This window comes from Lissotriton vulgaris, chromosome 11 (genome assembly GCF_964263255.1).
Source record: "Lissotriton vulgaris chromosome 11, aLisVul1.2, whole genome shotgun sequence".
Taxonomy (NCBI): domain Eukaryota; kingdom Metazoa; phylum Chordata; class Amphibia; order Caudata; family Salamandridae; genus Lissotriton; species Lissotriton vulgaris.
In genome coordinates this window covers 405292915-405303970 of record NC_141699.1, presented here as the reverse complement: position 1 = coordinate 405303970, position 11056 = coordinate 405292915, and positions in this window count along the sequence as shown.

Below are 11056 nucleotides of genomic sequence, written 5' to 3'. Positions count from 1 at the left end.
AAAGGAGGGTCTGATAGAATTCACTTCTCGATGCTCTAATTACCCTATGATGACGTGTGAGTTAGCATCATATGACTAACTAATGCATTTCGTATATACACTTATGCTGAATTCATATTCTTACCTATTACTTATATTCAAATGTATGCGTGACCATATTAGTTTCTTAGCTTAGCCTGTGTGCCACCATTTTGTGTAACTCTCTGTGCCTGCGGGTTCTGCTCGCTCATGCCCCTCCCGCAGGAATACAGAAATATACTAAGACAGCAGTTTTCGTTTCTCGGCTTACTGTGGCCGAAACTAACAAGTTCCGCTATCTGCAATGTTCTCATACCCAGAGGCGCCGAAGCCTAGCTCCATGGCCTTGAGCAGAGATAATAATGTATCCCTTGCAGGTGCAGATGCCTGCTGTATGAGAGCATTGTCCACTGGTCTGAGGCTCGGTAATTTTCCATTAGGGGCGTACCCCATTTACTGTATTGCATTATAATGTATTGCTGTGATGCAGAGAGTCAGTCCTCTCGTTCGCACTCCTAGGAGTGAGGTCGGACAGGGCCCTCTCATATGAGTGTTGTTTGGCCTAATAAAGATTTTTGTTTATACTTCTCCACTGTCCGGCTGACTTCCTATAAGGTAATTATAGGTGAGTGCTGTAAGTCACTCAGTGGATTTGAGCCACGCTTATCATATGCCTTGGGTACCTATGGTACACTATACAGGGGCTCACAAGGGTGACCCAGTAACCAATTTTGTATGTACCTAAAGTACATGGTATCAATTTAGAGAGAGAACAGCTGGGCTGTGGGTGTGATTAGCAGGCCCACAGCCACACTAATGTCGAAAAACCAGAGAATCACAGCAAAAAGTGGGGGTGACCATAGGAAGCAGACCCTACTATCCTACACAACCCTCCCCTCCAAACGCAGGGACATTAAACTAACCTTGACCAGTTGAGTCTTCATGTTCTAAGGCGAAATATCTGGAGAGTCCATCTGCATTGGCATGGTCAGTCCCAGGTCTATGTTCCACCGTAAAGTCCATCCCCTGTAGGAAAATGAACCACCTAAGCAGTTTGAGATTTTCACCCTTCATCTGATCTAGCCACAAGAGGGGCTTATGGTCTGGCTTGAAGTGAGTACCAAACAAGTATGGCCTCAGCTTCTTCAGGGCCCACCATACCCCTTGACAAATTTCCTGTAGTACCCAGTCAGGCCCAAGAAAGCTCTGAGCTGAGTCTGGGTGGTTGGAGCAGTCCAGTCCCTTATGGTCTGGATCTTGCTCTGCAATGGTTGAACCTGGCCTCAACCTACAAGGTGGCCCAGGTATACAACCTGACTCTGCCCTATCTGGCACATGGTAGCCTTGATAGTTAGGCCTGCCTTTTGCAGGGCCTCCAAAACATTCTTTAGGTGGGTCAGGTGATCTTCCCAAGTGGAGCTAAAGACAGCAATATCATCAAGATAAGCTGCACAGTAGCCATCCAGACCTGAGAGGACTTGGTTCACCAACCTTTGGAATGTGGCAGGTGTATTCTTCAAACCAAAGGGCATCACCACAAATTGATAATGGCCACCAGGGGTTGAAAATGCTGTCTTTGGCTTTGCATCATCAGCTAGTCTAATCTGCCAGTAGCCAGCTGTCAAGTCAAATGTACTCAAAAACTTGTCAGATGCCAATCTGTCAATGAGTTCATCTGCCCTTGGTAGTGGATGGGCATCTGTCCTAGTGACAGCACTGAGGCCTCTGTAATCCACACAAAACATCATCTCTTACCATCTTGGGTGTGAGGTTTAGGCACCAGGACTACTGGACTGGCCCAAGGGCTCTCTGAGGGCTCAATGACTCCCAAATCCAACTTTTCTTTTGGACTTCTGTCCTGATACAGTCCCTGACATGATCAGATTGCCTGTAAATCTTACTTTTAACAGGCAGACTGTCCCCAGTCTCCACTTCATGAGTGCACCAGGTAGTCTGACTTGGAGTCAGAGAAAACATATGTCTGTAGGACTGTAGAACTTGTCTGCAGTCCTGTTGATGTTGGTCAGTGAGGCTGCCTGCCAAGGCTACACCATCAACTGAACCATCATCAGGGTTCTGAGAAAGCAGGTCTGGGAGAGGGCCACTCTCTTCCTCCTGTCCCTCATCTGTAACCATGAGCAAGCCCATGTCTGCCCTGTCAACATATGGTTTCAATCTGTTGACATGAAGCACCCTGTGGGGGCCCCTGGGATTTCCAAGGTCAACCAAATAGGTGACTTCTCCCTTCTGCTCCACAATAGTGTGGGGTCCACTCCACTTGTCTTGGAGAGCTGCTGGGGCCACAGGCTCCAACACCCACACTTTCTGTCCTGGCTGGTAAACAGTCATCACCGCCTTTTGCCTTTTGGTCATGCCAGGCCTTTTGCAATTCCTGACAAGCCTCAAGGTTTTTAGATGCCTTCTTCATGTACTCGGCCATCCTGGAGCGAAGACCAAGTACATAATCCACAATGTCCTGTTTGGGAGGTTTGAGAGGTAACTCCCATCCCTCCTTCGCCAGACACAGGGGTCCTCTTACAGGATGCCCAAACAGAAGTTCAAAAGGGCTGTAGCCAAGCCCCTTCTGTGTGACCGCTCTGTAAGCAAACAAAAGACAGGGCAGCAGGATGTCCCATCTCTGCCTGAGCTTTTCAGGGAGACCCTTAATCATGCCCTTAAAGGTCTTGTTGAATCTCTCAACTAGACCATTGCACTGTGTAAATTTACAAGGTTTGATTTACAAAAATAAATCAATATACCACAGTTTTCTGTGTACCATATCAAGGAAAGACAACAATATATTTAACATGTCAAGTAAGAAATGCAATCAAAATATTTCTGATGATAATGGAATGATAAAAGTCAAAGCTTGAATTCATACTTCACAAATGACAACAAAATATATGTACTTATGTGCCGTAGTTCAGTCAGTATACAGTATTAATGAACAAACCACGAATTACGTAATTACAACACATGCTCTAGTACAAAACACACTATACACTGTGAGCTGCCACTAGGAAATGGTTCTCCTTTTGTTTGTCAATGTCAAAAAGGCGTCAATGATACACTGTTTGCATATAATATACATTTTGATTTATGCATAAATTATTTATACCTGGCAAAATCCACCTTTTATCTTATGCAACTATTCTCGAGAAAATGTTCGCTGGAACTACAAAAAAATAGACTCATCGTCCCACCTCAACCCAACTCAGTCTGTGTAAAGGAAGAGGAGAATAAAAAAAGAATACAGTTATGTATGCAAACGTTTTAACTAAAATCAAACACTAAATAAAATCCCTACTTCCTTACTAGAATCAAAGTCCTTCCTCATTTTAGTAAAAACCCTGTTATAAATTAAATCCATTGCAAATGCACCTGATCACTGTCATAATATCTGTCAAAAATATAGAACTACAAAAATATCGAGTAAAAAATATAGAATACAAAAATATCGAATCCCTATCTCCAAACAGGTAAGTACAAAAATATCGAATCAAAAATATCGTTGTAAAAAATATAGATAGTCAAAATATCGAATTTTTTAAATATCTTAAAAGTAATTTAAAATTAATATAACAATAAATATAATTGACTTAAACATACTTAAAATACTTAAATAACCTTAAAATTAATAAATAATTAATTTAACATAAAAAAATATATATAATACATATATATTGTAAACCAATTGAATATATATATATATATACATAATATAACCAAAAAATATACAATATTTTTACCGTAGGATAGCGAGAGGGTTAAATTTACTATTACCACTCCAGTGAGTGCAACAGTAGAGAAAACATTGGATAGTGTAGGGGTAAAAATTACTATTAACACTCCAGAGAGTGCAACAGTCGGGAAAGTGTTGGATAGCGTAGGGGTAAAAATCAGTATTCCCACTCCAGTGAGTGCAACAGTAGGGAAAGCGTTGGATAGTGTAGGGGTAAAAATTACTATTCCCACTCCAGAGAGTGCAACAGTAGGGAAAGCGTTGGATAGCGTACGCATACAATTTACTATTCCCACTCCAGTGAGTGCAACAGTAGGGAAAGCATTGGATAGCGGGAGAGTAAAAATTACTATTCCCACTCCAGAGAGTGCAACAGTAGCGAAAGCATTGGATAGCGTAGGGGTAAAAATTGTGATTCTCCTATTAACATGCCTAGAGAATCTAGATTTCATTAAAGACACAGAGGCTCACATTATGCAATGACTTTTAATTGCAGATCCAAGCCAGTCACATCACAATACAAAGGTTCCAATAAGAACACTGAGATAAAGTAAGACATAAGACATAACAAGCATCAGCCTCTTTTAAATCAGGCGAAAGAAGATGCAGTAGATTCCAGAAGATTCGAAGCAAAGGACAATCAAAATTGAAGACAACCAGTCAGCTTCCAAGTGATAAAACCTCCAAAGTAGCTTAAGTAGAAGGGTTACCTGAAAGAAAGGAGACAATGAAAATTGTATCCTAAGGAAAAAGATAGTCATAAAACAATCCAGAAAAAAGAATTGAACAACTTAAAATAACATTTCAATATAGATATAAAATACATTATATCATTTATAAAATACATTATATCATGTTAAGTGACACCCAGAACCAAACAGCGAACGGGAAGGGCGGGATAATGTAAGCCTCCGTGTCTTTAATGAAATCTAGATTCTCTAGGCATGTTAATAGGAGAATCGCAATTTCATTACAAGAACGAAGGCTACATTATGCATGTTGGTAGCCCTGTAAAACTACATTAGACATATGTTCAATTGGTTTACAATAATGTCTTGCAAAGGTACTAGCGTTAGACCAGTCAGCAGCTTTAAGGATATCATCCAACTTACCTCCGGACCAAAGAGATTTACTTGCCATGGCACCTCTAACAGAATGAGCTTGAAATTTGGATATATTAATACCAGCTAGAGACATAACAGATTTAACCCATCTGGCAATCGAGGTGGAGGAAATAGCCTTATGAGGTTTAACAAAGGAAATGAGAAGCTGATTCTCATTAAGCGGTCGAAGGTTAGACATTGTCACATCATAAGCTTTCATACATTCAACTACACAAAGTTTCGGACAAGGGTCGAAACGAGGATAGAAGATTGAGTCAGACATGGTCTTGGTTCTTCTATAGACCTCAAATTTTACTCCAAACAAATTATAGGACCTATTAGAGATCTCCAGAGCTTTAACATCAGAAACTCTACGACAGGAGATAAGGCAAAGAAGAGTTGCGAGTTTAATAGATAGAAACTTTCTGTTCAAAAATAAATTATCGGGCCAGGAAGTGAAGAGATCTAGAATTAAATTCACATCCCAGAGTGTATCATATTTCGGCTTTGGGGGTCTTTTAATACGAATACTCTTCATAACTCTACAAACAATTACGTTTTTCCAGACCGTTTTGCTGTTAACGAGAATATGACACGCAGAGATTGGTGATCTATAACAATTTATTGATCTATAACTCAATCCTCTGTCAAAGAGTTCAGCTAAAAAATGTACTACGTCAATAATAGGTGCCTGTATGGGATCCAAATCCCTCTCCATGCACCAACGAAACCAAGATTTCCAGATATTATTGTATCTGTAGTGGGTTCCCGGAGCCCAAGACTCTCTGAGGAGAGTAGAAGCCGATGTCAAAAGTCCTGAGACTTCATTAGATTTCCTGACACTCTCCAAGCAAGAAGGTTCAAACTCCCGGATAGGGTCAGAGGGTGAGGATCTCCATTTAAGTCTGTAAGGAGAAGGAATCAGAAAGGGAAGATCGTAAGTTAGCTCCAGAACTGTGGGGAACCACGCTTGTGACGGCCAGAAGGGAGTTATCAGGACTAGAGAGCATCGCTCTTGCCTCACTTTCTGCAAGACTCATTGCAAATGGGGGAAAGGCATATGCAATGATCCCTGACCAAGATTGGAGAAATGCATTCACTGCTAGAGCACCGGAATCGGGCATCCCGCTGAAGTAATGCTCTAGTTGAGAGGTGAGACGGCTCGCAAAGAGGTCTATTTCGAATGCACCCCAGTAAGACTTTAGTGAGCCGAAGACAGCGACGTTGAGTTTCCAATCGCTGAAGTCCGAAAGGAATCTGGAATTCCAATCGGCAGAAACGTTCGATTTCCCTGGGTAGTATTCTGCTTGGAGGGCAATCTTGTGTTCTAAGCAGAACATCCAGAGTCTCCTTGCTAGGTTGGAAAGGTCGGCAGATTTTGTACCTCCCAACCGATTGATGTAGGCCACTGCCGAAACATTGTCCATTTTCAGAACAACCGATCTCCCCTGAATTGAGTGCTTGAAACTCAGAAGGGCGTATATGCCAGCAGTAAGTTCTAGGAAATTGATGTGGTGAGATGACTCCTCCTGAGACCAAACGCCACCCGTATTCTGGTCTAGGAAACAAGCACCCCAACCATGAAGGGAAGCATTCTATTCCAACACAAAATCTGGTTCCGAACCAAAAATTGCTTTCCCATTCCAAGCCTCCAGGTTTTCCAACCACCAGTTCAGTTCTGCTTTGGCCTTCAAATCTAGGGTGATTTGGTCTTCGTACCAAAGGCCGGACCTCAACGCCCTTCCTTTTATCCTTTGTAAGGCCTGATAATTCAGAGGGCCTGGGATGATCGCTTGAATTGAAGAAGATAAGAGACCTAGAAGTCTTGCCAGTTCCCTTAGGGGGATGTCCTCCTGTCTTAAAACATGACGGATCTCTTTCTTGATCTTCGAGATCTTTGAATGAGGTAAAAGGAGAAGACATTTGGAAGTATCCAGAGTGAAACCCAGAAACCCCAGTGATTTTGAGGGGGTTAGAATAGACTTCTCTTTGTTGACAATGAAACCTAGACTTTCCAACAGTTTCATAACTGTTTTCAGGTTGAGGCAAATCTGATGCAGGTCTTGGGACATTATCAGGATGTCGTCAAGGTAAATAATAAGTCGTACGCCTCGTTCCCTTAGGAAGGAGGCTACTGCTCTCATTACCTTAATAAAACACCAAGGCGCGGACGAAAGCCCGAAGGGGAGCGCTTTGAACTGATAAAGATGTTTTTTCCATAGGAATTGTAGGTAAGGTTGATGTATTTCCGCCATCGGGATCGTGAAGTAGGCGTCCTTTAAATCTAGTTTGACTAGCCAGTCTTCTTTTTGAAGAAGGTCTCTCAGGAGATGTATTCCTTCCATTTTGAAGTGCCTGTAAACAAGAAATGTGTTGAGGCCCTTCAAATTTATAACTGGTCTCCAACCTTTTCCTTTTTTCTCCACAAGGAACAACAAGCTTACAAAGGTTAGAGAGTCCAAGGGAACTTCTATTATCGCTCCTTTCTGGAGCATAGAAGAGATTTCTTCCTCTACTATTTTCTCTTTCTCTAATGAGATAGGAATATCCCTTGGTAGGGAAGTTTGAAACGGAGTTTGAACGAAATCTATCATAAAGCCTGTCACTGTGGTCTGAACCCAAGGGTCTTGAGTTATTTCCTCCCATTATTTCGAAAAAAGTCTCAGCCTGCCTCCCACCTTTGGAGGGATAGAAAGAGAAAGTAAATGAGGGGGACTTACTTGGAGGATTTGACGAGAATGAAGCTCGTGATCTTGTTCCTCTTGCTCGGTTTCCTCTTACACGGTTGGAGGTGTTGTAGTAATTATTTTGATATGCGCCTCTTCCGAAGGGGCGTGATCTTTGGTAGGGTCACTGGTTAAAGCGGCCGGAAGAAAGGCCCCTTCTCCCAGCCCTTCCAAAAACATTATTGTTGAATACTCTCTTTATATTCTTCTGGGCCTTATCAAGCGCTATAAAGGTTGAAACGTACTTTCCCAATGATTTTAAAAGCTCTTCACCAAAGAGCAGTCCTTTCGGATTTGAAGAAGGCTCCTTCTCAGCCATATCCGAGAGTTTAGGGTCAAGTTTATAAAGTATGAGCCTACGCCTTTCTGCGTTAATGCTTGTATTAGCATTACCTAGGAGAATGAGGGCTCTTTGACTCCATCCCCTTATTAAATCTATATTAAGGTGTGTACCTTTAAGGTAACATTCTTCTGCGGAGTCAAGAATTCTGCTAAGTGGTCCAAGCACATCCAGTAGGCGATCTTGGCACCCTTTAAAAGCTTTTTCTAAGCCTTTTCTAGGATCGCGTCCAAGTCTAAACAGGTACTTAATCAATTCCGGATCCATATTAGGGGCATAACATGCTTTTTCATCTATTGAGGGTCTTGAATACTCTGCCCTTAAAATATTCCTTGTCTCTCTTTCAAGAGGGAAGCAAATCCATTTTTTATTACATTTTGAGACATGTTCCTGCGGAGACTACTGCGAGGAACGGGGATGTTTTAGATTAAGAGGGGAGAACATCTCCTCTCCCAGGGGGTTTAGAATACTGTCCTTCGAGGAAGAAGGAGGTTCGTCTTTCTCATCAAAAATTCCCACATCCCCATCATCTAAATCCAGAACGTATTCGCCTGGATCCATATCATCATCATCATCATTATCCGAGCCCTCTAAGTAGTCTTAAGCACTTTGAGCCGCTAAGGGCATCCAAGGTATTTGGGCCACGAAGGGCACCCGATTGTTGTGTGTCACAAGAGACAACTCTGTTACCTGAGGTGCGAAGACCTTCCAAAAATTTTGTCGTGCTAATACCACCAATATTATCAGAGGTGCTATAACCTCCCGTGCTCTCATGGGTCTCGTTAGCGTTGTGGTTAGTCTTCTTTGTACGTTTAGCGCCCACTTTCTCATGAGTAACCACATCAGACATATCTTCTTGAGAGGGAAGTGGTCTTTTATAGGGTGTAAATTGGGAGAAGGTCTCCTGCATACAGGTTTTCATTTCCTGTTGGATCATAATGCCAAAATCTTCCTTATTAAATTTAGGGAGCGTAGCATTGTGCACATCTGACTCCGAGTCAGATAAGTTTTCCATCTTGTCCCTTCTTTTTTTTTTTTATTATATTTTTTATATATAAATCAAGGGTCTTATTCACCCTATTTTTGATGTATAAATCAGGGATCTTACTTATACACCCTTTTTTTTGATGTATAAATCAGGGATCTTACTTATTCACCTTATTAAAGCACAGGTTATTAAATAGCTGTGACAAAAGGGGGGAAAAGGGCGAAAGACGCCCTCTATTTTCGACTCAAGATACTCTTTTTATGCCCAAAAGGTGTCCGTCTTAAAAAAATATCCTGCTCAGCTCGAGCAGAACAGCTGATTTGAGTTAACGGTGAAATTAGAGGAAAGATCCTTGGGAACACACGCACGAAGCGTGTCTTCTGCCAAGGGTCTTTCCTTTGCGCGATATCGGACTTTGGCGGTAGAGCTTGCCTGTCGGTAACGATGCGGGCTTAATGCGCGAGCTTAATGCGGGCTTTTCCGTGATACCAGGCATTGTCGGCACTCCCAGCTTTTGATGACAATGCAGGCTAAAGCCGGTCCAAAAATAAAGTCTCGCCTTCTTTTAAGTTCGTCGTCTAAAGAAGGTGTGCGGGCGGAACTTATACCCCAACCCACGCGGTGAGTAAGAGAAGTGAGAGAAGTAAGAGAAGTAACGCGCGTGGGCTAATCAGCGGGTTACTTAATTTAAATGATGCAAATGTGTAAGAAAACTTCCCCCCAGCGAGCGAGGAGACGATCACGCGCTCGCGAGGGGGAGAGGGGAGTAAACATGGGTTAACTCCTTAAGGGTACTATAAAAGGCTATATGTAGATATTCCGAAAAGAGAAAATAAATAAAGGAGGGTTAGGATCTCCATAAATTGCAGATCCGGGGAGGAGGGAGGGTAGGAAGTGGGGTAAGGCCACAAAGAGATAACCTGAAATGAATACAATACCACAATGATGAGAGAATTAACCCACCTTAGAATTAAACCTCCCCAATATTAATATCCATAACAAAGTTAAATGACAATAATGGTAAAACAAGAGAGACAGAAGCGAGCTACTTATCTGCTTGGAGCCGCATTTAAAAGAGGCTGATGGTTGCTATGTCTTATGTCTTACTTTACCTCAGTGTTCTTATTGGAACCTTTGTATTGTGATGCGACTGGCTTGGATCTTCAATTAAAAGTCATTGCATAATGTAGCCTCCGTTCTTGTAATGAAATTACTAATCCCACTCCAGAGAGTGCAACAGTAGGGAAAGCGTTGGATAGCGTAGGGGTAAAAATTAGTATTCCCACTCCAGTGAGTGCACCAGTAGGGAAAGCGTTGGATAGCGTAGGGGTAAAAATTACCATTCCCACTCCAGAGAGTGCAACAGTAGGTAAAGCGCTGGATAGCGTAGGGGTAAAAATGACTATTTACACTCCAGTGAGTGCAACAGAAGGGAAAGCGTTGGATAGCGTAGGGGTATAAAATTACTATTCCCACTCCAGAGAGTGCAACAGTAGGTAAAGTAAATACTTCATATATGAATAAAAATAAATTAAATATTAATACCAATTACAAATATTTTAAAATAATTAACAATTTTATATAATATATTAATTAATCAATTACAAATACAAATGAAAATTACATTTTTTTTAAATTACCTACTAATACAAAGTACTTACCAATTAAAAATAAATTAATTAACAATTAAAAAATACAACAAAAATAAAACAAAAATAACCAATAATTAAATTTAAAAGTTTAATATTTAAAATTCAATTACTTCCCACCCTATTCCCCTATAAACCCACAACCCACTACTGAAAAGAAATTAATATAATTAACCTAATTATCAATTAATCAATTAATTAAAATTAATTACCAATTATATTTTAATTATTTACCAATTAATAAGTAATTAACAATTAATTCAAAATAAATAAATATAAATAAATCAACATATTTAATTAATTATAATTAAATTACTTCCGACCCTATTCCCCTATAAACCCACAACTCGCTACAGAAAATACATTAATATAATTAACTTAATTATCAATTAATCAATTAATTAAAATTAATTACCAATTATATTTAAAAAAATTACCAATTAATAATGAATTAACAAATAATTCAAAATAAATACCAATAAATAAATTA